Source organism: Ovis aries, chromosome 7 (genome assembly GCF_016772045.2).
Source record: "Ovis aries strain OAR_USU_Benz2616 breed Rambouillet chromosome 7, ARS-UI_Ramb_v3.0, whole genome shotgun sequence".
Taxonomy (NCBI): domain Eukaryota; kingdom Metazoa; phylum Chordata; class Mammalia; order Artiodactyla; family Bovidae; genus Ovis; species Ovis aries.
This window is the reverse complement of record NC_056060.1, coordinates 9,726,344-9,753,197: the sequence shown is the minus strand read 5'-3', so window position 1 is coordinate 9,753,197 and position 26,854 is coordinate 9,726,344. Positions and strand designations below refer to the sequence as shown.

Sequence of the window (26,854 nt, the reverse complement as noted above, 5' to 3'; positions counted from 1 at the left end):
GCGGCGCGCGGCCGGGCCCTGGGCGGCGAGGCGCGGCGGCCGCCTCCTCCCTCCGCCCCCGCCCCTCCGTCCCCTCCCAGCCTGCGAGCCCCGCGGCGGCCGAGGTCGGCGCTCTCGCCTCGCCGCCGCCGCCGCGCGCGCCCGGGACCCTCTCCCGCCCGCCCGCGCCCCCTGCGCCCGCCTCCTCCCTCCCCCCTGCGCCCGCCTCCTCCTCCTTCCCCGCGCGCCCGGCGGGGCCGGAGAGACCGAGAGGCGGCCGCGGGGACGCGTGGCGGGGAGCCGCGGCTCGGAGCCGAGGACGCCGAGCCGCGACCGGGTGAGTCGGGGCGGCGGGGCCCGCGCGGCGCCCGGCGCGGCGCCCGCCGAGCCCGCGCGGAGGGCGGCCCGGGGCCCGGGAGGCGCTGGCGGGACGGGTGCCGGACGCTGGGGAAGGAGGGAACGCCGCTTCGTCTCTGGCAGCCGCGACCGCCCGCCGCAGAAGTGGAAAAAAAGTTGTGCCTGGAAAGACGCTTTGCTGGGAAGTCGGCGCGAGCCCAGCGTTCTCGCCGCCGGCGGCGTGCGTCGGCCGGCGCGGGTCCCGGGTGCCGCTGACTGCGGACTCGGCGCCCGGGGCCGCCCGGTGGTCGCCCGCGCGGGCCTGGACTGCGGTGTGTGGGTCAAGCCGGCCGCAGACGTCAGCTGCTGCTCAGATCTGGGCTGCATTTTTGTGGGCAGCGCAGGGATCGGGGGTGAGGGCTGGAGGAGGGGGGAAGGAGGTGGGCGTGGAGGGGGAAGACCACGTCTGGGCGGGCTGGGCTGAGCTCAGGGATGGGGTAAAGGACCCGGGGAGACTCTTAGGGGTTTCTGGATGTTTTCAGGCACGAAGTTTGTGTGTACAATTCACCCCCTCCACCCCTTTCATTCAGCAGTGTAGGTCCTTTGAACTCAGAAGGGAGAAAGCGTTTCCTTCCGTCCTGTTCACCTTTTCTCTTGTTTCAGGAGGGTCATGAGTTTTATGAGAATCCTTCAGCTGGTTTCTTCAATGGGAGTAACTGAGAGGAAAGCCGAAGTCTTACCCCTCACCCCCATCCTCACTCCCAACCCGGGCCATTTCCTGTATTTTGCGGATCCTGTGATCCTGTGCGTGCATCTCGATTGCCATCAGTGACCCACATATAAAAGTAGACCTTCAGTCTGAAATCGCAAAGCGGCCTCTATAGACAAGTCTGTGTTGGAGCCAGAGCGGGCAGAGGTATGGGGGGCGGGGTGTGTTAGAGCCGGCCGGTGCGAGTTAAACCTGAGTAACCGAGTTGAGTTGCGAGAGACGTTTCTCTTCTGCACGTTGCTTTTGCTTCTCCCGTTGGCTTGAGCGCTCCACCGGCGCCAGGTTTGAGCGATGACGGATGCTAATTACCTCGGTATTGCTCTTTCCCGAGTATTCCTGACTCTTCGCTACGGGTCCTCTTTAAAAAAATGACTTCTCTCCTGCAAATATAAGAGATAGGAAACACATGCTGGTGGGTAGGGAGATGAAATGTTTTAAAGCTAGGGAAGAGAAAGAACAGCCAAGATTTTCATTTCATTTTGCTATCATACTGTGATAGACTTGTTATTAATCTTTGTCAGAGATCTGATTCTGAGAAAATAATGTTGGAGGAGTTTGAGGTAATACCGGATAAAATCCACTGTTACAATAATATTTTTCCTGAGTGGTCACACAGAGGACAGATCATGTGGGTTGTTGTGGTGTGTTTGCAAAGGGTGCAGCAAACATTTTACTCCAGGGAAAAAGACAGTGTGTCTTGCAGGATGGGAGTGGGGAGGGGAAATCGTTTATCTTCAGAGCAGTCCAATTAGGAAGAATAATTACACTGCAAATGAACATTCTTGAATCTAATATAATTTGCGTCAGGATACACAAACCAGTAATTTGTCTTTAGGAAGGAAAAAACGAATCTTTGTGGATTAGAACAAAACAAGTGCCTTCTGGAAAAAGTAATATATGCTGTGTATGCACATGGATGGGCCTCAGATGTGCCGATTGACTGACTGCAGAGATTTTACCCTCAGGCAGTGTTTAGGAAGGGCAGGGAGGAAAAGTCCAAGGTAGGAGAAGATAGAAAATATATAGAAAACGACCCATTTTTAATGCACAACATATACAGCTTCTTAACTTCTTTATTGGGCTTCCCAGGTGGTGCTAGTGGTAAAGAACAGGCTTGCCAATGCAGGAGACATAAGAGACACAGGTTCAATCCCTGGGTGGGGGAGATACCCTGAAGGAGGAAGTGGCAGCCGCTCCAGCGTTATTGCCTGGAGAATCCCCATGGATTGAGCAGCCTGGAGGGCTACAATCCATAGGCTTCAAAGAGTTGGACACAACTGAAACAACTAACAGAGACACACACTCACAAACACAACTTCTTTATTGCAAAGAAATTGACAAAATAGGAGACCAAAATATAGGAGATGCAGACTGGGACTGTTGGGTTCCCAGAGGTGTCACTTACTACCAGAACCCGGGACAAGTTATTTGATTTCTCTCAGCGTTGGTTTCTGTGTCTGTGAAATGATGATGATAAAGTTCAAGTCAAAGAATCACCTTGAAGTTTTAAATGTGATTATGTACTTTTATATAGAATCTAGGTAGGGTGGTGCATCACACTGAGTAAGTGCTTAGAAAATGTTTATGGTGTTTGTCTAGTACTTCAAATGCCCAGGAAAAAGCAGTGCCATTCAAAGAGGCAGGTTACCAGGATGCTTGATGGCTGGCCTCAGTTGAGGCTGTCCCTGTGCCCCCAGCAGCCCGCTGTCAGACACACTTGATCTTTCTAGAACGTACAGGCTGCATGCTCTTGGCCCCTCAGGTCAGCCTTTTCTGGGACTCCAGTTGTGAGGAGTGTATAGTGCAGGTTCGGTGTGGGTCTGAGGACCTGAGGCAGCTGTGGCCTGCAACTTCAGCCTCACTGCTCCCTTGCAAGGGCACCTTCTCAGGTCCCACCAAAGCAAATATAGACATTTATTTGAGGGGAAAAGGTGGACATGGTGTCTCTCTTGGGAATTCTAGAGCAATGTTTTCCTCAATGTTCATTGCTCTTAGAAAGATACAAATAGTAACCAAATACCTGATCTCAAGAATTTATTCCAAAAAGGACCTTCGAAGTATGTCTTGGGGTTAATAGTTCATTGCCCAGGTCTTCCTAAGGTTGTACCTAGTTGCTAAATGAACAAAAGACATTCTTAGCAAAACAGTAGTTTTGGAGCTGGGGAGCATATTGCTTTTCTAATTTGGGGGGAGGGGGGCGTGCCTGGTTGCTCATTCATCCGTTCTTTTATCCAGTCATTCGCAGATACCCAGTAAGCTCTCCGGTGGGCCAGGCTCTGTTCTGATGTCTGATAACAGAAACTAAGAGCAGGCCTCTCCACTCACAGAGCGCTCATGCGGGTTGGAGAAGCAGGCTCTGTGTGGGAAGGAGCTCTGGAAACTAGAGAAGCTCTCATTTTGTATCGGAGTGCCTGTGCTGGGCAAGCAGTGTGCTGGGCGCGCTACTCTTCCACAGGCCAGCCAGCTTGGAGGGAGGTGATCTGGCTGGGGATGGCGGCTGGTCTTACGGGTCCTCTACAGGGAGAAGGAAGAAAAGGGGGCCTGTTTCTTTCTGTGCTTTATAATAAGGTATGTGTCCTATTTGAGTAGAATCACCAGCCAGTATGCTAGGAGAACAAGTAGGGGTTTTACTCGGAAGTGAGACTTCACAGCCTTAAAAAGACAAAGAAGGAATCAAAGGTCCGATCTGATCATCAGCTTATAAAACCCAGATTGTGTTCAGGAGGAGCCTGGTCTGGTACTTAAATAGTTGACTCTGTATTGGCAGGCGGGTTGTTTAGCAGCACCTGGGAAGCTGACAGGAGGCAGGGCCGAGAGTAAAGGGAAGAGCGGATAGTTGGTCCCTCATGCACCTTCAAGGTTGCTTGTTTTCCCATTACTTTTAAGGTTACAGTAATACCTGGTACAATAAGAATGCATATGTCTGGAGTCTAAAGGCTTGACATGGTATAAGGTCATCAGGGCACTGAGAGTAGCTGCTTGGACTAGAGGCAAAGTTGTGTAGGGAAGTCCCTGCGGGCGTTGGATCTTGGATGCTGAGCTGAGGAGTCTGAGCTTCATCTTGAAAGCTGTATGGAAGATGGGGAATGAGCAGGTGAATTGACTTGTTGAAGCAGGTGATTGAAGTGATCAGACTGTGCGTTAGAAGGAACTCTAGGTGGGCTCGATGGCAAGAGGCCAGGGCTGGGAATAGCAGGTGAGCTGGAGGGCTCGTGTAGGAAACCTGGTGGGACTTGGTGAGGGAAGGTGGGAGAGGCCTGGAGAGGCGGACGACACTTCCTTACTAAGGGCTGGGCTCTTAGTAAGAGGGAGCCCAGGGTGACTGGACTGGGGCGTGGCGCCTTTCACTGAGGTGAGCAGCTATGGCGAGGAGGGATGAGTTCATTGACTCCACAGCTAGGCTGTGAGCCTTCTGGGGAGAGATGCCCACCAGAGCATTGGCTCCACAGGTAGGGAAGAGAAGTCTGGAAGTGGAGATGAAAGGTGGAGTCATTTTTACAGTAGTGGTCAGTGGTTGACTGGCCTCTTGAAGTTTACTGAACAGTGTTCAGGGTGAGAGTAATCTGTGTCCTTGTAACTGAATTTTTCTCTTTCATCCTTTCAGTTGGCCTAACAGGGGCTAATCAAGCCCTGACTTTGGCCTTCAGTGAGCAGACTCTTACTGGTGTTATTTTGCCGACTTGGTGAGATCTGTTTGTGTTGTTTTGAACCGAGATAGTCTAGAGGGATGTACATAGGAAGGCTCTGAGCGTATTTAGTAGCTAGGATGTACAGCTGATACATTTGATCATCCGTCACCCCCTGGACATCCACATATTCCAAATAGACTGTGTTCTTCCCAGAATTCCTCGGTCCAAACCCTGACGCCCATGGTGATGGTCTTTGGAGGCGGCATCTTGGGAAAGTAATGTGGTTTAGATGGGGTCATGAGGGTGGAGCCCCTGGGATGGGATTAGTGTCCTTCTTAAGAAGAGAGAGTCTGCAGGGAACTCAGGGGCTCTGTAACACACTGGAAGGGTGGGTGGGGAGGGAGATGGAAGGGAGGTTCGGGAGGCAGGGGACATGGGTGTAACTATGCCTGATTCTTGTTGATGTATGACAGAAAACCACAAGATTCTATAAAGCAATTATCCTTCAATTAAAAAATTTAAAAATAAAGAAGAAAAGAGTCTGGAACACACTCTTCCCACCGCAGTGGGACTGGTTATCTGCCAGGAGAAGGGTTTCTGTAGGCACCTTGAGACCTTGTATTGAATGCTTAGGGAGCTATTGTTTCCGTGTCTACCTGGGACAAGGCTTATCTGCCTCCTATTTTGAAGTTACCACGTGGCCCTAAGGGCTTCCTAGGTGGTTCTAGCGGTAAAGAACCTGCCTGCCAGTGCAGGAGACTCAAGAGATGTGGGTTTGAGCCCTGGATTGGAAAGATCCTCTGGAGTAGGAAATAGCAACCCAGTCCAATATTCTTGCCTGGAATATTCCATAGAGGAGCCTGGCGGGCTACAGTCTATGGGGTCACAAAGAGCTGGACAGGACTTAGCAGATACACAGTATGGCCCTCAAGAGGCTGTTAATTTGAATTTCATTTCATTTGTGTAATAAACATACATGTGCAAAGTAGGCCCCAGTGAAGACCTGTTAAAGGGCAGGCATGCTGTTGATTATTTAGCTGTTACTTCTCCTACTGGTGTGGGTTTAGGGTAGACTCAGTGGAATTATTAATCATCGTCAGTCTGATGACTGACATCATTCTGAAGGAGGTAGGCTAAAATTCTGATTATTTTGGACTCATGGAGTTACAGATGACTATTTTCTTTATTTTTCTGTTTTTCAGATTTATTAAAAAATAGCATGCTACCTTAAAAAAACCAGAACAAAACAGTTGTTGGTGTGTTTTTCTGTTCTTTGCGCAAAACAGCGTGTCGGCAGTTTTGGCCACAGCGCTGCATACCTCCTTACATCTGCGCTGTGTCCATGGCAAAGCCGGTCTGCATCTTTAAGAAGACTTGAAATTCCTATCTGTTGTAAATGTGGTTGTGGAGGGACATAACCAGGACTGTGTTAGGTGACCCAGGGCCAGAACGGGGCACCTTCCTCCCAATAGTAGGGAAGAACCCACTCCTTCCCGTCGGTTCCCTTTGTACGTTTCATAGACATGGTGAAGTGTGATCTGAGAGGCATTTCACTTCGATATCTAAATGTGTCTGATCGATATGTACCAAATTAAATATCTACCCGTATGTGTGTGTGTTAGTCACTCAGTTGTGTCCGACTCTTTGCGACCCCACGGACTGTAGCCCACCAGGCTCCTTTGTCCATGGGATTCTCCAGGCAGGAATACTGGAGTGGGTTGCCATTTCCTTCTCCAAAAAGGCTGATAAAAGTGTATAAAATCAAGATGATAGCCATACTTAGCAGCACAGTCGCAATAAAGCATCACTGAGATCTGAGGAAGTATTATCTTCTTAGGAGTTCTGCTTTGGACTGGGTTAGCTTGAGACAATGAATCACCCCAGTGTCCTAAGTCCATCAACAGGAACACAGATGCTCTATTTGTCATAAATATCTATTAAATCTTTTAAACTGACAGCTAGCCATGCCAAATTAAGAAGAATCTTGGCCCATGTTTTCCTTCTCTCCTGTTTTAATCAAGGCTGCTCAGGGCTAGCCCCCAGCCCGCCAGGCCTGTCTACCTATATATGTGTGTAAATATACTATACTGATGTGTGCATTTTGGTGTTTTTTTTTCTTTGTTTCTTTTTTCTTGTTTTCAGTTGTTTAGCAGAACTCAAGCCAGCAACGAGATCTTAAATATCCCTTTAGCATCAACCTCCTCACATTCCCGGGAAATTAAAGGGATTGTCCTTCCTCTACTGAGTCTATTGTTCAGCATTTTCTTTCTTTCCACACGGCGCTGTGTTGTCAAGGGCACCTGAAGTTCAAGCTTCCTTTCTCCCGAGGTGGGCTGCTGTTGGGCTGAATTTCACGTGTCGTTTTCTAATTTGGAGGCAGTTAGCCAGTTGTTTAAAGATGCCCATAAGTGCATAGACAGTAGTCTCTTTTAATCTTCAGATAAGCCGTGCACAATGCACTTATTACTCCAGACAAATTTACCTTTGAAAATTTTATAACTTTTTCTCACCCCTAGGAATCACATTTTCTGAAACTAGAAAGAATATGCTGGTCAATCTGGCAACTACAAACTTCCCAGTAGGCAGTGTTTCTGTGTGTATAAATGACTACCATTTGTATATGAAATAGACACTTAAGGAAAACACTGCTCACAACTTCAGAAACAGTCTAAAATCACATCCATCTTTTTTTTTTTTTTAACGGCTACCTGTGTATTTCTGGAGCTTCCCTGGTGGCTCAGGCAGTAGAGAATCTGCCTGCAGTACAAGAGACCACGTGCAGCGCAGGAGACCTGGGTTCGATCCCTGGGTTGGGAGGATCCCCGGGAGAAGGGAATGGTAACCCACGCCAGTAACTTGCCTGGAGAATCCCACAGACAGAGGAGCCTGGTGGGCTATAGTCCATTGGGTTGCAAGAGTTGGATGCTTACTGAGCAATGAAACCATCACACCATTCCTAGAAGAAGATTCTACACAGGGCAGTATGTCTAAACAGATGTTTACCCTGTCATTTGCTCATCCGTATAGTAGCCATTTTCAGGGCTTTTCTATACTGGAAGCTCATAATTTACTGACCTAATTACTGATCCTGCACAGATCCATGCTGTAATATGTACCCTGGTGTGCCTGCTTACACAGGTGACTGTAGGTCTTTTTGGAGTCAAATCCTTTTGGTAAACAGGTTGCTTAGGTTGTCTTTCTCTCTCTCTCTCTCTTTTTTTTTAAATGTGCTTTTCCCAGTTTGTGCTTGGATCTGTAGTTCTTTTCTTGATAAGTAAAGAAAGGGTGGCATCAAGCAGAGCTCAGCTGGTATGAGGGATATTTAAAACAGAAGCCAAAGCCATAAAGAGCGGTAGTCCGGTACAGAGGCCAGCCACGCTGAGAAGTAAGAACCCAAGAGGTGGCAGCCATGAAGTGTGACAGGTTGTGTATACACCTGTGTGGACAGGTGGCCGGGGGTCAGTTGAGGATAGTCCAGACACTATGCTACGCAGGGACCACTGCTCCCCTTGACCTATGGGCCCTATGTATGTTAGCTTTCTTAGCTACTCCATTAGTCAACAAAACTTGCGTTGAAAAAAAAATCTTTTATTTATTGAGCTGCATCGGGTCTTCATTGCAGTATGTCGGTGGGACCTAGAGAGCCCATGCTCCCTGACTAGGGATCGAACCTGGGCCTCCTGCATTGGGAGCGTGGAGTCTTAGCCACTGGACCACCAGGGAACTCCCCAACACTTGCATTAAAAAAAAAATTTTTTTTTAACCTTTTAAAATAGGAACTTAAAGTTTTTAAAATAAAACCTTTAAAATAAGAACGTAGATTTCCCCTAGCTTCCATACGTGTATTTGATTTTTAAAATCTTGACCGTAGGACTTCCCATTTCTTGTCAGCTTTCAGCTTTCTCATCCTGATGTGTTTGTTCAGCCTGCTCGATGATTCTGAGCTCTCGCCGGTCATCTGTCACGTCAGCCACCCCTCTGAGTTGAGTATCGTTCATTCAGGATGAATCCTCGATTCAGTCATTCCCCAGCCGTCCAAGGTTTTTGTGTCCTTTTCTGCCCCTGCTCTGTTCAGCCTCTCCTAGTCCTTCTCCTCGTAGTAACCAGGGGCGTGTTAGCCTTTGTAGGCAGCCAGAGGGCAGAGGGCTGGAGTCCGTGCCAAGATACAGAGGAAGCTAATCTGCTTGTGACCTCAACCTCATTAACATCGTGCTGGGACTGAGAGCCCGAGTTCCACAGTATTGTTTGACTTTGGCTTGTCTCTACTGACTTGCAGTCACGGGGTCCGTAGTCCTGCCTCTTCAGGGAGGCGGGCAGATGGAGGAGCCAGATGAGGATATAGGAGACGGTCAGTACTTGCCACCTCCTCAATGTTGGGCTTTGGATTGTCAGCTGTCACTGGGCTCTGCTGACAGTGATCTGGCCCTGAGACAAAGCGAGTCTGACAAGACTTGAGTAAGGATCGTGAGGAAGAAGGCCTCTTAGAGGCTGGAGCCCAAGTGGGTGGGCTGGTGAGCTGGGTATTCCCCAGGTGGGTGAAAGTCCCGATGGAGGCCCTCTCCAGGCTTTAAAGCAGGGCTTCTCAGACTTGAATGGACACAGGAAGAGCCTGGAATCTTGTTAGGTCTCAGATTCTGAGTAAGCAGGCCCAGGTGGGGCCTGGGATTCTGCTGGCATGATCCCGTCAGCCTGGCACTGCTGGTTCTGTGGAGCAGGTTTGGAGGAGCAAGGCCTCACATGAGACAGGGCCACAAGAAGGCTGCGGAATGGTCAGCTGGGGGCTGAGCCCTGTGAAGGCCCGAGCAGGAAGGCACGTGGGTCCTGATTGAGAGACTGATGCCTGCTTCTTTACTGGGACTGCCCTGAGGGCCCTCAGCCCTGTCTCTGCCAGTCTCTAACAGCCCCGAGCAGCTGTTCTGGGATTGCCTTCCACCCTCAGGGTGGGGAAGGAGGTTATGGATGGTCTTCCAGGTGGAATATGGTTAAGCTAAAAGAAGAGGTTTTAATTAAACTGATTTCCTCATTACTTGATTATGTTCCATAATTTTAAATACATAAAGAAGGCTCTAACTTCCTCCAATTAAGCCTGCCTTTTCTCACGGACCTTATCCCTTTGAATTTATATGACTACAATGTTTTAAAAAGTTACATATTGTTTGCTGTGGAATGTTACTTACGAAACTCACCTGACCCTCTGCTGGGTACCCCCTGGATGTGTTTCAGACCCCACCCTGGAGCTTTTAGTTGGTTGGTTTGGTACAGGTCCTTGGAATCTGAATTTTTTACAGACTCTCTGGATGGTTTTTATAATTGGGCAGGTTCTTGAAATCCCGCTTTCGAGGAACATCAGTGGAAACCTATCTATCTGAGCCTGTGTTATCAGCCATGTCTGGGGGCCTCCCTTACCTGCTCTTTTCTTGGCCTCTCAGATACTTGCTTGTGAAGGGCTGGCTTTTGTCCCACTGGACCCACTTCAGTTTTTATCTTGACACGTGTTACAGTAAGGCTCTTTCTAATCTTGGATAGGACCGAATCAGAGAGTCCTTTGTCAACAGTGTAAGAGTCTGTTCTGAAGCCGTTATTTTTAGGAAGGTGTTACAGATACTGATTATTAAATGCTTTGGGACATTCTTGGAGATACTGGGATATGCACTTCGGGCTTCTACAGAGAAAGGAATGTCCTGAGGCCGACTTCTCCCACACTCTCCCGTGCTTGGATTCAGACTCTGGAGATAATGTTAGCGTATTCCCTTCTTAAGTAAGCGCTGACCAGAAATGAATGGAGAAGGGTCCATCATCCTCCACAGAGTTTGGTTCTGACCCAGGCGAACTGACAGACTGAGGAGTTGGACTTTGCACATTATTGTGTTAATGTTAACCTCCATTTCTACCAAAGCAGGGTCTGTCTTCCCTCCACTGTAGGGGCAGGATCAGCTTATGAAACAAATGAAGTGGGAAATGGTCAGTGTGATGGGATTGGAGGAGTGTGGAAGGGGCTCTGTGTCCAAAAGCTGGAGTTCACTTACTGGCATACCTAGAATTTTACCATTAGAGGAATTTGGGTGAAATGGTTCTCTTTAAACATCCTATCCAACATGTAAGCATCCATAGAACAGGTACTACATTGATTACTTAGGCCTTAACAGGAAGTGAAGTGAATTGAAAGTCGCTCAGTTGTGTCTGACTCTTTGTAGCCGCTTGGAATTCTCCAGGCCAGAATACTGGAGTAGGTAGCTGTTCCCTCCTCCAGGGGCTCTTCCTGACTCAGGGATCGAACCCAGGTCTCCCACATTGCAGGCAGATTCTTTACCAGCTGAACCACCAGGGAAGCCCTGAACAGGAATAGTTTCATAAAATGCCAGCGAAGATAAGGGTGTGAAGAGAGTGGACTCTGATGGGGTGAACTGTGGGCACTGTGTGGGCGGAGCAGGGCTGGGACAGGGCTGTCAGGGGCGACTGGAGGGGCCATGCAGGGCAGCTCAGGTGTCCGGGGGAGCCCAGGATACCTGGGAGGGTGCTGGGCAGAAGTCATTCTCACTCACTCGATTTGTGTAAAATAGGGGCTTCACTGTCTCTGCACCTGGCACCCTTCTTTCTACCTAAGGTGGCCATGCCACATGCTCCTGACCAGTTGTAATGCAAACCAGATGATCCAGGCAGGAAAGTTAAGATTAAACACTGCAGTCGAGCCTGAGATTTTGTTGCACCCCGCCCCCCCTCCCCAGTCTATTAAATTTTGAGAGAGAAGTTCAGGTTATCAGGAGAACTTGGCCAGCAGCAGAAACCTTCCTGCCCCACCGAGGGCCGTTTGCCAGTCAGTTTTGAGGAGGGCTTGACTCTTCAGAGACCCCACGCCACCTGGAACGTACTTTAGGGTATAGTCTCTTGCTCTCATATCTGCAAACAATACTTACAGCTCCTGGCTGGCTAAAAGAAACTCTGAACCCAGCCCTTCTGGTGCCCAGCTGAAGCTTGTCTGAGTGGTTCGGATTTTCAGAACACAGTGGAGATGGCGGAGAGAGTCTTTTTCCCACACTGCTTGACCAACAGAGAAGTTACAAGTGTTGTTACATCCCAGGGACCAGAACTGTGGTAACGATGACGAAGACTGACCCGCTCCCCCACCGACAGCCATTTCCTGACGTTGCTACCCCCGGGGTCCCGTCCATATCCTCAGTTTGGGTATAGTGCGCCACATTTTAAGATTCACAAGATGGTCCTCTGTGTTTTGGGGCAGGAGCTCGAAAACACACAAAAATGAAGTTTTTCTTATCACAAATAAGATGCCTTGGTCTGCAAGGGATGATGGTTTACGGGTACCCAGCAAAGATGGGAACACAGCCTGTGGGTGTGAGAACGCACTGAGAAGCCTCTCCCAGCCGTTAGTTGCTCTGTGGCCTTGGGCAAGTCATTTCACTTGTTTGGGCAAGAGGAGGTGAGGGGATGAATCCAGGCCTGAAACTCTTATTCTGGTTGAGTCCATATGTTCATGTGGCCAGTCATTTATTTAACGCGCACTTAGTTGGCTACTTACAGAGCTTTACAGCCTTGGTGGGGAGATGGCGGAACAGTCGCTGTCTTCAGCGTGGCTGGCAGGGTGTGGAGGACAGGATGAACAGGCACGTGGGGCGTGTAAAAGGTCCTGACAGGTGCGGGCACCTGGTGGGCAGGGGCAAGTGAGGAGGTTGCCTCTCCCCGCCATCGCCACGCTGTTCTGAAAATCCGAACCACTCAGACAAGCTTCAGAAGGGCTGAGTTCAGAGTTTCTTTTAGCCAGCCAGGAGCTGTAAATATTGTTTGCAGATATGAGAAAGACTATATACCCTAAAGCACGTTCCAGGTGGCGTGGGGTCTCTGAAGAGTCAAGCCCTCCGCAACACTGATGGGAAATGGCCCTCAGAGGGGCAGGAAGGTTTCTGCTCTCCAAGTGAACCTGGAGAGCTGGAGTGTGCAGACGTGGGGTGCAGTCCCCAGGGAAGGCAGTGGGGATTTCTGCAGCGTTCCTTGTGTGCTGGGCGTGTGGGGTCTTTACTGGCCCCCGGACCACACTGGGTTCCTTGATCTGTTACAGGGCCCTGTGGCTTAGCCCCGTCTCTGTGGCCTTGCCCGGAGGGGCACCCCCCAGCAGCTGAGTGTAACTGAAGTGGGCAGCTCGTCCCCATGGTCTGGGTAGGCGTGAACATTGTTTTTATGTCTTGAACCCCATTTTTTGGCCTTTTATGAAGAAAAGTAAGGGCTATAGAAACATAAGGAAGCATGTGAGAATCTGCTTGCTCTTTACAGAAACTCTTTTTTTCTCTGGTGGGGAGGGGTTCATTTTTTTTCTTTCTTATAGAGAAGATAGATATTCAAAGAGAAAGGCAACAAATGGATCCCTTTTCAGCCTTGAATTATGTTATGGCTTGTAGGCCTGGGAGCTCTGTAACCACCGAGTTTGTTCCATACTCCAGAAAGAAACTCGACCCACGGGAGCTTTCTGGATAGCTTCACTGTTCCTTTTCTGGAGTGGTCAGATTCCCTGTCTGGAGGCTGGAGGAGAAACTTGTAGCTGGAGTTTCCTTTGCCTGAAACAAAGAAGGGCAGCAGAAGAGGGCCGGGCATCTCTCAGGGAAATGGAATTCTCCCAGAGCACCGGGTTCCCACCCGGAGGTGGGCCTGTGTGCTCCTCCCCTTGGTCCACAGGGCTAGGAACAGTTCTAAGCATCAGTAAAAGCCGCCTGTATATTTCCCTTTAAGCATAAATGGGCGTCACAGGCCCCGCAGAGTGCGAGGCCTTGCACATGGTGGCGCTGTTGAGGTAGCAGGCCAGGCCAGCTCTGTGCCCTGTGCTCTGGCCCCCCGGACGGGCACTGTCCCCCGCTTAGTGCTTGCTGCCTTGGGCAGAGCATCAGAATCACCTGGAGCCTGGTTAACCCACAGGGGCTGGGCCCCGCTTCCGGAGATGCGGAGTCTCTAGGTCTGGAGTCAGCGAGAGTTGGCTTTTCCGACATATCCCCAGGCGATACCGGAGCCACTGGCCTAAGGGCATGTCAAGAACCACTGGGACACCAGGCGTTCTTCCATTCCTGGAGGGTGTGTTGGGACAGGCAGATTGCGCCTGGCGGGGCGCCTGCCGGGTAGAGTCACCTAACCCTGGAGACGGCTGTAACTCAGCAGTGGTTCATGGAGGGAGCCCTGGCCCTGTCCTCTTGCCCCGGGGCCTTCTCTCCTGGTCAGCTCCGCAGCAGACCAGGGCCGTGGCATTTGTGATGTCTGAGGGGGGCATTCCTTACCTCCTTCCAGTTACTTCTCTCTGATGTTGCAGAGAGCTTTGACCATGCCACTCTGCAGGAGACCCTTCATGGGCTGCCCATTGGCCTTAAGAGCAAGTCCAACTCTGCTAAAGTGACCTCCATCTCCCTCTTGGGCTCTGCAATACTCCTTGTGCTTGTGAACTCCCTAGGTTCTCTTGCTTCTGGGCACCTCTTTTGCTGTTGGCTCTGCCTGGTATACTGTAGCCTGGTCAACTCTTGCTTATCAGACCTCAGCTTAGCCATCACCTGCTCCGGGGAGTGCCCTTTGACCTCTCTGGGATCAGCAGCTGCCTCTGCAAAGGCTGCACGTCATCTCCTATTCTCCGCACTTCAGCTCCTCTCAGCTGCATCAAGGTCCTGATTACTGCCCATTTACTTCCCCGACTCTGTGGCTTGTCAGCTCCCTGGGGGCAGGAGACCCACGCCATGGTCATTCATGTGACTCCAGGCTTGCCATGGTGCCCAGGCATTGAAGACCTTCTAGATCATTCTGTGAGATAGCCCTGGCCGGGGAGGAGACCAAGACACAACTGGGTTAGCGCCTGGCTTACCGTTACCCTCCCGCTGAGCTAAACACCAGGATTCTCACCCACTTCTCTGACCCGACCCCTTGGACTGGTGACGTTGGTCAGATTTTCTGCTCTGAGACCAAGGAGCCCTAGGCAGGGTCTGTGGGTCTTTACTGGGACTGTTCCAGGACTGGCGATTCCAAGGTAACGAAAAGGCCCTCTCCTGTTGTTTTTCAGGGAACCTGGGAAGCACACTTGAGTTCACAGCTGGCCTGTGGTTTTTACATCTCGTCAGGGACCACTCTCTTCACACCCTTATCTTCACTCCTCCCCATACAGGTAAGGGGTTGTTTCATTTTCAGGCTGCTTGTGGGAAAACTTGAGCCATGCCATGCACTCTGAGAACCACCCCATGCATTAAAAAGAAAACCCTTAAATATTTAAAGCAGCTCCCCTAAGAAAGGTATGAAGTGGTCACCGGCCCCATTGAGTTAGCTGGTGACAGTGTTGACTGACCTGCCTGGCTTTCTCCTGGGTGTTGCTGGCCACCCAGTACTCTTTGCTGGGCACCCTTCTCCTCTCCATTTGAGTTGGTAGTTTAGAACTCCTTTTCCTTGTTTAGAACTCAGCCCACATTCCACTTGTTATTATCAACTGTCTGAAGGAGAGGGTATTCGGAGCACAGTCCTTTCCAGCGGCCACCTCGCCGCCTCCCCTCACACAGCCCACAGCATGGGCCTGTGGGCAGCTCTGCTTTGCTTGTTTGAACACATCTTTTCCTCTGGTCTGTGAGTTCTTTTTGCTACCATTTCCCGTGGTTCCTGGCATGGAATAGACTTCTGGTGAATGAGTGAGTGTTCGTCTGAGAAGAAAAAATTGCCCTAGTAAACAAACCTGAGGCCCCAGCACCAAGAAGTGATACTGTATTCCCAAGCCAGTGAACTGAGGTGTAGAGTGCCTTTTTGGAGTCATTACATGGCTGTTTGCTCACATTACCACGGGTAATTGAGAATTTGTCATAATATGTTAAGTCAGCAGGAGTTTAGATTCTTAGCCCTGTTGAAAAGGATAAGAAGTCAGGAGTCTTTGTGTCAGTTGTCAGTAAGGTGTTAGCTGACAGCCTGGGGCCCTGAGCCGCAGTCCCCTTGGCTGCGGGAAGATTTCACCTGTCCTGCCCAGCAGCCTCTGGGAGCCCTGGGCAGCCTCGGGACTGAACCTGTAACTGATTTTATGGGCAGTAATGGGGGCAAACAATAGCTTTGACCAATTTACAACTCAGAGGAAATAAAAATATTTCTGAAGTGCAGTTTACATAATTTTGATAAAAAGTTTTAAATCCTGCATTTCCATGTCCCTCTTAGTACGCTGGGACCTTTGAGAGACACTCCAGTTGCCTGGAGGGGATTTTGCTTCACCATGCTGGTTGGGAGCAGCAACCCCCCCGGGCAGTGGTTCACTGCATCGGGAGCTGGAATGGGGCCTGGGTCCCTTCCAGAACTGACCAGTAGCTGAGTTCAGAGAAGCGAGGGTGGAGCTGGGCCGGGGGGAACCGAAATCTCACCAAAGACCACTTGCACGCATGTCTCAAGTGCTGGCTCCTGCCTGCTTATCCTGCCGCTGCATGAATGCTACTCACTGTCCCATCTTCCCAGTTGCTTGGTTTGGGTGTGTGCAGCGTGAACGCAAAGAGAAAGACATTGTCTTCTGGTTCCTGTGTGTGCTTTCCACAGCCTAGGAGAGGTGCGGGCCAACTAGCCCCATGCAGAAAAGCAGTCACGACACCGCGGTTTTTTCTACCTGGCGCTGAGCCCCATCCATATACAGCTGCCTGCGGGAGAGATCAGAGAAAGGCAAAGCAGTGCAGGGAGTTTGACTCTTACCTGAATCTGTTCATCGTCAAGGTTCTTAGGGCTTGAATAGAGGGAGGTTTCAGCTTTGCCCAGGGATCGCTCGTCTCCGTGGACTCCGGCTTGTCTGTTTTAACTTGAAAGATAAGTGAAGAAAACAATTACAGTTTAAAAGCCCAGATGTTAAAAATAAAAGCTGAGTATTAAAACATGAGTGAATGTTAGCTTTTTAGTAGGTTTTGGAATTTGAGATATTATCAACTGTTTGGTATTGCACTGTGCCTGCAGAAGCTGAGTGCAAGGTGGTGTGTGTGTCTCGGCTTCATGCTGCCAAACACATGGGGAGTGCTTATCAATTTATGGTAATAGCCACTCACTGAGTTTCATGGAGGTCTCTGATTCTCAGAGTGCCCCCTGTTTTCCGGTAACGATTCTAATTTGGCTAGAAAAACAAGTGAGGCAGATCAAGTCATCAGGCTACTGAGTTGGTCCCCTTCCACACACTGGTGTGGGTTCAGGCATGCTTCACAGAACTCTCTCATTGAATCTTTTTTTCTTTGGGGGGTAGGGGTGGGCGTGTCGCATATGGGATCCTAGTTCCCCAGCCAGGGATTGATCCCGACCGCCCCGCAGTGTGAGCGCAGGGTGTTAACCTCTGGATCACCAGAGAAGTCCCTCTCACTGAATCTTGACAACTCCACATCATCGTAATTTGAAAGTGCAAGTAGTAGTGATCGAGTTCCTGAATTTCCTTAGAGCATCTGAACTTTATGTTTCTTTCAATTCAGTGTTTACTCTTGGTCAAGTTTTGCTGAGGACTACTCGTGCCCCAGCAGGAGTACAGATTGCGTATCAGGACGCCTGCGTGCACGTGTGTTTAATGTAGCTGTTTTAGAGCTTGTCCTCGATCCAAAGACACTGTCCAGAGTGGGCCCCTTGTGTCCAGAGCAGACATTTGGGAGCAGTTGGAGCAAAGGCAGCTAGGGGACACAGCAACTGATCTGCTGGCCCCGGACTCCGCCCTCGTTAACCATGACCAGTGAGGTCCTTTGTTGCTGAAGAAAGTGCGAACCCAGACAGCGGCTGCTGACAGGCCCAGTCACACGACGGCACTTCCTCCCTTGGGTGTCTGATGTTTCCAGGTGAAGCCTTTAGCTTCAGGTGAGCCTTTATCTTATATTTTTCTAAAGAAGGAAAAATCTCTAAGATTAAGTTTCACTATAAATCTACAGCCAAGTTTTGACATCTCTGGGCAAGAGCTGGCTTTTTTCCCACTTCCAGTATATAACCGATGCATAATTTGGGAACCACTTTTTACTCTGATCAGAGCGCTTGTCAGCTGTGAGTTGTTAGCCCGTTTTATCTACCGTGGGAGTTCTGTTACTGATGTGAAAGGAAACTTATAAATACATGTTTCCCAGGAAACGCTGGTTTTAAAAGGGCTGGAGATGTTTTGATCACTCTCATGTCCTCCTCAGTTGTGAAATGACTGTTTTCTATTTCTTAGAGACTTTTTACAATGATGGATCTGAGTTGGAAGGAGGCCTTCCCATCAGTTCAGTTCAGTTCAGTTAGTCGAGTCCGACTTTTTGTGACTCCATGGATTGTGGCACATCAGTCTTCCCTGTCCATCTCCAACTCCTGGAGCTTGCTCAAACTCACATCCGTTGAATCAGTGATGCCATCCAACCATCTCATCCTTGGTCGTCCCCTTCTCCTCCTGCCTTCAGTCTTTCCCAGCATCGGGGTCTTTACTAGTGAGTCAGTTCTTTGCATAAGGTGGCCAAAGTATTGGAGTTTCAGCCTCAACATCAGTCCTTCCAATGAATACCCAGGACTGGTCTCCTTTAGGATGGACTGGTTGGATCTCCTTGCAGTCCAAGGGACTCTCAAGAGTCTTCTCCAACACCACAGTTCAAAAGCATCAATTTTTTGGTGCTCAGCTTTCTTCACAGTCCAACTCTCACATCATACATGCCTACTGGAAAATTATAGCCTTAACTAGACAGACCTTTGTTGGTAAAGTAATATCTGTGCTTTTTAATATGCTGTCTAAGTTGGTCACAGCTTTTCTTCCAAGGAGCGAGCATCTTTTAATTTCATGGCTGCAGTCACCATCTGCAGCGATTTTGGAGCCCCCCAAAACAAAGTCCGTCACTGTTTCCGTTGTTTCCCCATCTATTTGCCATGAAGTGATGGGACCGGATGCCATCATCGTAGTTTTCTGAATGTTGAGTTTTAAGCCAGCTTCTTCATTCTCCTCTTTCACTTTCAACAAGAGGCTGTTTAGTTCTTCGCTTTCTGCCATAATGGTGGTGTCCTCTGTGTATATGAGGTTATTGATATATCTCCCGGCAATCTTGATTCCAGCTTGTGCTTCATCCAGCCTGGCATTTCTCATGATGTACTCTGCATATAAATTAAATAAGCAGGGTGACAATATACAGCCTTGACGTACTCCTTTTCCTATTTGGAACTAGTCTGTTGTTCCATGTCCCTGACCTGTATACAGATTTCTCAGGAGGCAGGTCAGATGGTCTGGTATTCCCACCTCTTTCAGAATTTTTTCACAGTTTGTTGTGATCCACACAGGCAAAGGCTTTGGTGCAGTCAATAAAGCAGAAGTAGATGTTTTCCTGGAACTCTCTTACTTTCTGGATGATCCAATGGATGTTGGCAATTTGATCTCTGGTTCCTCTGCCTTTTCTAAATCCAGCTTGAACATCTGGAAGTTCATGGTTCATGTACTGTTGAAGCCTGGCTTAGAGAATTTTGAGCATTACTTTGCTAGTATGTGAGATGAGTACAATTGTGTGGTAGTTTGAACATTCTTTGGCATTGCCTTTCTTTGGGATTGGAATGAAAACTGACCTTTTCCAAAGTTCCAAAGAATAGCAAGGAGAGATAAGAAAGCCTTCCTCAGTGATCAATGCAAAGAAACAGAGGAAAACAATAGAATGAGAAAGACTAGAGATCTCTTCAAGAAAATTAGAGATACCAAGGGAACATTTCATGCAAAGATGGGCACAATGAAGGGCAGAGATGGTATAGGCCTAATAGAAGCAGAAGATATTAAGAAGAGGTGGCATGAATACACAGAACTATACAAAAAAAATCTTCATGACCCAGATAACCATGATGCAGGGATCACTCACCTGGAGCCAGACATCCTGGAATGCAAAGTCAAGTGGGCCTTAGGAAGCATCACCACAAACGAAGCTTTCACATAACTGGGTAATAAAAGTAACTTTTCCAGATAGGCAAAAGAGAGTGGAAAAGTTCTCAGCATTTTAAATGATTCTTCTCTGCAGCAGTCCCCGACATTTTTGGCCCCAGGGGCCAGTTTCACGGAGGACACGTTTCCCATGGACTAGGGACTGGGGGTGGGGTGGGTGTCAGGATGATTCAGGCACGTTACATTTACTGTGCACTTTATTTCTCTTATTACATCAGCTCCATCGCAGATCATCAGGCATTAGACCCTGGAGGTTTGGGACCCCTGCTACAGAGCACTTTTCGATGGAGCGGTTTCTGAGGCTTTCGGAATTCCCTTCTCTCAGATTCCTTCTTTAAAGCTAAAGGAAGCCGTGACTGGCTCCCTTTACACCAGAGACGTGGCACTGCTCTTTCCTCTCCTTTATTTCCTGGTGGGCAAGCCCTGCTGCTCACCTCGCCTGTGTTTTATCTGCCTGCCTGGGGTTGCTGCAGAGAAGTGCTGCTACCCTTTATGGCTACAATCTGAAAAAGAAAACAAACAGCCGAAGCTCCAGGAGTCCCAGCAGGCTGGTGGAAACCATTCTCATCCTCCTTGTTCCCGGGTTCAAAGTGCACTTCGCATTTTATGGGGGCGATCGGCCCTCCCACAGTGCTTGTTTAAGTGGGCCTGCCTTTGAGCCTGGTGGACAATTAACTGCACTGACCTCCTCTCACTTTAACCTTTCTGGCCAGGTTGCCCTTCCTGCTCTAGTGAGAAGCGGCTGCTGCCCCTTTGAGTGGAGCACCAGGCAGGGGTGGGGAAACATTTGATCCTCTTCAAAGGGGATGTCTCTGAAGCATGAAGATTGAACTGATTGTGACCCCACCGGACGGGGGAAGCAGAAGCGCCTTCTGGAGAACTGGCTGGGAGGAGGAAGCCGTCAATTACTAATCCCGTTGGCCGGTGGGGTCTTCAGGGTCTCATATCCGTTTGAAAGAGAATCAGGGTTGAAGGTAATAGAATAGGCCTTAAATTAGAGGAGCAGGGGGCCGTTTTTATCTAATTTTGTGGTTGTTACTGAGGGATAAAAGGCAGAGAAGATAATTTCATTAGCCCCTTTGAGATCTTTATCACGGGGCGGTGGCACTTGGGGATAGAGTTGAGCCTCACAGGGGCTGGCCAGTTCCCTCCTGGCCAACACAGAGCCCAATTTCCGTAGCACCGGCAGCCTTGGGGAAGCCCAGTGACCATTTAGGGCACCGTGGTCAGGAACAGTGTTTTCTGCTGCAAGTGAGCATGAGTGACTTCAGCTGACACAGGGCCCAGTGGACCATTTGACCCATCGCTGAGGCATGTGGTATTCACACTGAAAATACAGACATCTGCCCAACAAGGGAGCTTGTTCAGAGCTGGGATGGTGTCTTTAACTCTGAGGAAGGCTTGTCAGTTATCTGCTGTCGAGGTCGCTGCTTCAGAGCGTGACAGTGCTGGAGTTCCCACGGGCCGAGCAGTGTTTGGGTGCTGGGGGGTGAGCAGCACAGCAAGGCCGTGCCTTCTATTTGATGGGCCCTAGAGGCTGAAGCTCCAGTACTTTGGCCAGCTGACGTGAGCTGCCAACTCACTGGAAAAGACCCTGATGCTGGGAAGGATTGACGAGAAGGGGACGACGGAGGACAAGATGGTTGGATAGCCTCACTGACTCTTTAGTTAGCCCACTAAACTTGGGCAAACTCCGGGAGATGGTGAGGGACAGGGAAGCCTGGCATGCTGCAGTCCATGGGGGTGCAAAGAGCTGGACATGACTGAGTGACTGAACAACAGCACATTCTGTTCATGGTGTTCTTGCATTTCTACTGCTTCATAAAGGCCTTGCTGGGCAGGCAGGGATTTCTGTCCACGTTTCCAGACAGGAGCGAGGCAGGGAGGGGATGTGGATTTACCTTCATCTCTGGCAGGGAAGTGCAGGAACTGGGATTCTAGCCCTGGACCTCAGACGTTCAGATTAAGTCCTCCCTGACGGTAATGAGAAGAAATGGAAGAGGAGGAGGGGATGAATTATGCATCTTTGATTGCAATAGAGGGGAGAGAAAAGTGTGATGATCAGTAGATAGTTCTCTGCACCAACCACCAGCAGGCACCGTTCCCCCGGGCAGCCTGGCTTCTTTTTGAGGGTAAGCACAGGTGGACAGGGCAGAGAGGCTGGAGGGGGTGGGATAGGAAGGCTTTTTGTATGAAACAGTCCTAAGTAAAGTGTCCAGTAACATACGGAGACCCTGTGCATGTGATCAGAGAGGCCAGGACACCCATTGTTAGCATCACTGATTCGGGCTAATTTATTTCTGGGGCACAGCCTTTTCTGAGGGCTTCCCAGGTAGCTCAGCTGGTAAAGAATCTGCCTGCAATGCAGGGCACCCTGGTTTAATTCCTGGGTTGGGAAGTTCCCCTGGAGAAGTGATAGGTTACCCACTCCAGTGTTCTTGGACTTCCCTGGTGGCTCAGACGGTAGAGAATCTGCCTGCAATGTGGGAAACCTAGGTTCTATCCATGGGTTGGGAAGATCCCCTGGAGAAGGGAATGGTCTACTCACTCCAATATTCTGGCCTGGAGAATTTCAGGGAGAGGAGAGCCTGGCGGGCTACAGTCCACAGGGTCGCAAAGAGTCAGGCAGGACTGAGCAACTAAGCACAGCACAGCAGCCACATGCATCTTTATTTACACTCTTACTATCTTCAATCTGCTCACTTTCCGGTCTCCGGCTTCCCCTTCTCTACTGTAGACATTTCTGCTTAGTTTTGAACTTAGCTTGGAATAAAAAGAAAACTTCTATTAAGATGTGCTAATAAAAACCTTAACCACTAGTAAGCACCTTTAACCACACAGCTTCAGATTGTTTAATGGCTATAAAAATCTATCCCCACATTGATTGAAGAGCTGATATTTGCAAGTTGATCATGGAGACTGTGGATGCCTCCCTTTGTGGATGTGGTGCCCTTGGGAACTCCAGCCAATGTGTTCCTGAAATGTTATCTGAGGGGAATTCAGGGGGTGGGGGTGGGGTGAGGACAGAAGGTTTTCACTTGTTTCCCTAATGCTTCTCCGTATCCTATACAGATTATCTTTGCGCTGCAGTCCTCGGAGGCGGGAGCCCCCTCTCTTTGGCCATGCGCTCTTCCTTTCTTTCATTACTGTGGCTAATCAGAAGTTGGCCAGACTTTAGTGTCTCTTAAAATCCTTTCTCTCTGGCCGTGTCCAGGAAGTTGAAGTGCAGTGTCAGAAATGATACGAGTTGATGAAGAAGAAATAAACAGACCCAGGCAACACATGAAGAAGCCTTGGCCGCCCTGCTCCTGTTTTTCTATCGTTCTGATCTCAAGGAACCAGATTTCCTCCGCGTAGAAGGAACGCAGCCATGATCGCCCCTGTGCCAAGGAGCCTGAGCCGTGTCTGCCGTGGGTCTTCTAGATTAGGGCTGCACTCAGGCTCCTAAACTCTGGATGAAAATGCATCGTTTATGCTTGGCAGAGTGCGGAGAAGTCACACGTCTGCAGCCTGAGCTATATGAATATGGGGTAAAAATAGCATGTGTTCGGGGAAGCAGAACATTCCAGAATGCTTCGGTCCCCTCTTGGCACCAAAGGAGAGAATGGAGAATAGGAGAGCAGAGAGGGACTTGAAAGAGCTTCTTGTTCAAGCCTTTTAATTTCAGCTCAAGACACTGAATGGCTTGGCTAAACCTCTGTCCCTGCGTGTCTTGTTTGGACAGCTTCGTATCTTTGGTCCCCAGCATGTGATAGGTGCTTCACGGGCACTTGAGTGAATGATACATGTGAAGCTATGACTCCCAACTTCTAGTCTAGTGCTCCTTGAGATACTTTCATAGGCTGAAAAGTCTGTAAAAAATGGTGTCAAGTAGCTTGTACGTAGTTGAGACTTTCTTGAGATTACATGTAGAATAGAAAAGTGAGACGTAGCAAGATTAAACTGATTCCTTACAATCAGCAGTGCGGCGGAGGGGAAGACAGGCTTTCTCAGGCTCAGGGGTGGCTAGGAGGCAGGATGCCATGTGGTCGCCAGGGTGAGGGGGGCCCTGTGGAGGCTGTGGCCTCCCTGGCAGAGTCAGAACAGTGGTGGAAGTTGGGCTTGAAATCACCCCTCTACCCAAGAACAGTACTTGATGGCCAGAGCCCACCCTCCTTTTGTGGTTGTGTGGTTGTGTGTGTGTGTGTCTGTCTGTCTGTCTGTCTGTCTACATGGCACTGTGGGTGTGAGTGGAAGGTCCAGATACTTTGAGCGCTGCAGCCATAGGAGAAGCACTCAGTCTTCCACACTGATAGATGCCGTTGGCCAGTAAATCAGGCTGTCCACCACTCCCAGCCTTACTTTGAAAATTGCAGCCTTGCTGTCAGTGGCCCCAGCCAAGTAAACCAAACTGAGCAGTGTCACATGCCTAGAGACCCACGGTGGCAAGCATGCAGCTGCTCTCAGGCTTGTAATTCAAAGCATCATGATTCATTTATCTCCTTTGTTTAACGTCCCAGTTAAGTCACAGAGTTACCATTGGAAGGGGATTTTAAAATTTAGAGTAGTTTGTTGTTGATCAGTCACTAAGTCATGTCCAGCTCTGCAATCCCACGGACTGTAGCATGCTGGGCTCCCCTGTCCTTCAGCATCTCCCAGAGTTCGCTCAAACTCATGTCCATTGAATTGGTGATGCCGTCTAACCATCTCCCCTTCTGCCACCACCGTCTCTTCCTGCCCTCAATCCTTAGCAGGATCAGGATCTTTTCCAGGGTCTCTTCGCATCTGTTGGCCAAAGTATTGGAGCTTCAGCATCAGTCCTTGTGAAGAATATTCAGTGTTGATTTCCTTTAGGATTGACTGGTTTAATCTCCTTGCTGTCCAAGGGACTCTCAAGAGTCTTCTCCAACACCACAGTTCAAAAGCATCAATTCTTCAACACTCAGCCTTCTTTATGGTCCAACCCTCACACCCATACGTGACTACTGGAAAAACCATAGCTTTTGCTATATGCACCTTTGTTGGCCAAGTGATGTCTCTGCTTTTTAATATGCTGTCTAGCTTTGTCACAGCTTTCCTTCCAAGGAGCAAGTGTCTTTTAATTTCATGGCTGCAGTCACCATCTGCAGTGTTTTGGTTAATAGGAGATTAATTGAAGAAAAAAAGCTGCCAAAGAGAATTTTTAAGGTCAAGATATTTTGTTTGAATTCACGAACACTGGAGTGATGCTGTTGTTTACTGCTTGGTAAGTTTCATCCACACCTTCTGACACAGACTCCTGGTTTGGCTGGGTGTGTTTACACCTTTTTAAAATTGACCTCTAAGCTTCGTCGTGTGGCTTTGATACCAGGGGCAAGTGTGCTTCCTCTGAAACCCTTGGCACCTGACCAGTTCCACGTGGAATTTCTTTGCTGCCTCAGAGGGAGAGAGCACAGCTCCCTCTGAAAACCTGTTTCACCCAAAAGTTCCTTCACAGGCTCATGAGACGGGTATGAATGCTGGCTTCATGTGGCACCTCTTTGCTTCTGTTTAGGGAATGGGCTGCAGACATCCAGTCTCCTGGTGGGTCAGAAGACAAGGGGAGTCTAACCCTGATTGATGACTGCAGGAAGAATCTGCTGAGTTTTCAGCTTCTGCCCTGTTTTATAGATCACAGGGCTTATTGATCTAAAGCTGGCATGTGTTCTGCAGGCCAGAGGTGGGTCTGACTGGGTCTCCATAGCAGCAGGAAAAATGATGACCACTGGATAAGTTGTGTGGTCTTGAGTGAAAAGAGCAAATAATCTTGTACAGTGGCGTCAACCTTTACTTTGTTTTTTGGTGAAAGTCAGGCGTGAGGAAGTGATCTTGTGATAGTGCTGGCAGGATCTAGTGTTTGAACTTCTCGTGGAGGCTGTTCCTTGGCACTGGTACGGTTCTTTGTGATCTTGTTCTGCATTGTCCAATGTTAGCATAGCGCTTTGGCAGCGAACAGTAAATACTACACTCGAACCTGAAACATTCTATGTGAAAAACCATGCAAATTAAAAACAAATTCAATTCTTAAGAACACATATATGTTGATAAAAACAGTGTGTTTGGGACATCTGGTTTCTTGAATTCAGTTACATGTGGGGAAGCTTGATTATCCTCTGCAGGCTTCTTAAAAGTACACAGAAGAGCAAGATGAGAGTGCATGACTTCCTGGCTCTGAGCCTTGAGCTTTCATGAAGGGTCATTTAGAAAGCAAACCTTTTTGTAGAAAGGTGTTTTGGTACTGCCTATTGGTGAAGGCATACTTTTTGTTTATTTATTATTTTATTGCGTGTGACATTGTTTCAATTCAGTAGTTCTTTTTATCTTTCTTTTTTCCTTTTTCTTAGTAAGCAGTCTATGGGGATCTGTAACCACAATGACAAGAAAAGGACTGATGGAAGTTTATATAGTAGCATTCGTGTTTACAAAATTAAATGCTGAAATGCGATGGAATTCTGTATTCATAGGGTTCCAAATTGCTGTAAAAATTTAAAGTAATAAGATTGATTCATATTTGTGATTTTCTTATTGTAAAGTGAAACCATAGTATAGATACACTCATTAGTCACTCCCCAACTAGGTATAAATCATGTTAAGTGCAGTTTAATGGGGAGTAAGGGTGTAAGAAGCAAAGTTGGTAGTTCTTTTGCAAGCATCTTGCTTCTGTCTTTGTAACACAAATCAAATGGGTCTTTCATGAGCTCTTCTCTCTTTCTTCCATGTATGTGGCTGTTCAGTCTCCCAGTCATGTCTGACTCTTTGCGGCCCCATGGACTGCAGCATGCCAGGCCTCCCTGTCCCTCACCATCTCCCGGAGTTTGCCGAAGTTTATTATGTTCATTGCATTGGTGATGCCAGCCAGCCGTCTCATCCTCTGATGCCCTCTTCCATGTATACCTCTGTATTTTCTATAGGTTATTTCCTCTTCTGCCTTGCTGTCTCCTCAGAGCCAAGATTAAATCCCTGATCATCACTGCAGCTTCATTAGCCCCTGTTTATGAGGCCTCAACTGTAGGGTCTTCACGAGAGGACCAGGTTCTTCCTGAAGTTGGGCTGGGTTCCAGGGATGCCTGGGTCCATGTCTTTGAGTCCTTTCTGGATCCCAGTTGTACCTAGCAAGCAGCCTGGCTCACCTTGAATCACAAGGGCATGCATTTTCTGTAACCTAAACATGTTAATGATTAAACACACAGGATTAGATATTGTTTGGTGAGTGTGCAGCCCGTTTGAGGATTTTTACCAGTTTACAAGCACAAGAGAACT

At 48.9% G+C, this 26,854-nt stretch overlaps 1 protein-coding gene across 12 annotated transcripts in view; it reads left to right on the top strand.

Moving 5' to 3' along the window:
* The first annotated feature begins 238 nt into the window (after nucleotides 1–238).
* LHFPL2 (LHFPL tetraspan subfamily member 2) overlaps nucleotides 239–26,854 on the top strand; it is a 169,829-nt gene continuing 143,213 nt past the window's right edge. For 9 of the 12 annotated variants that reach the window (XM_027971485.2, XM_042252009.1, XM_060418765.1 and 6 more), the window contains exons 1-2: nucleotides 239–316; nucleotides 14,753–14,854. The gene's annotated coding sequence lies outside the window, so the exon portion shown is untranslated. The remainder of the gene's footprint in view (nucleotides 317–14,752; nucleotides 14,855–26,854) is intronic. The other 3 variants (XM_042252012.1, XM_042252014.1, XM_042252013.1) reach the window with 1 other exon arrangement.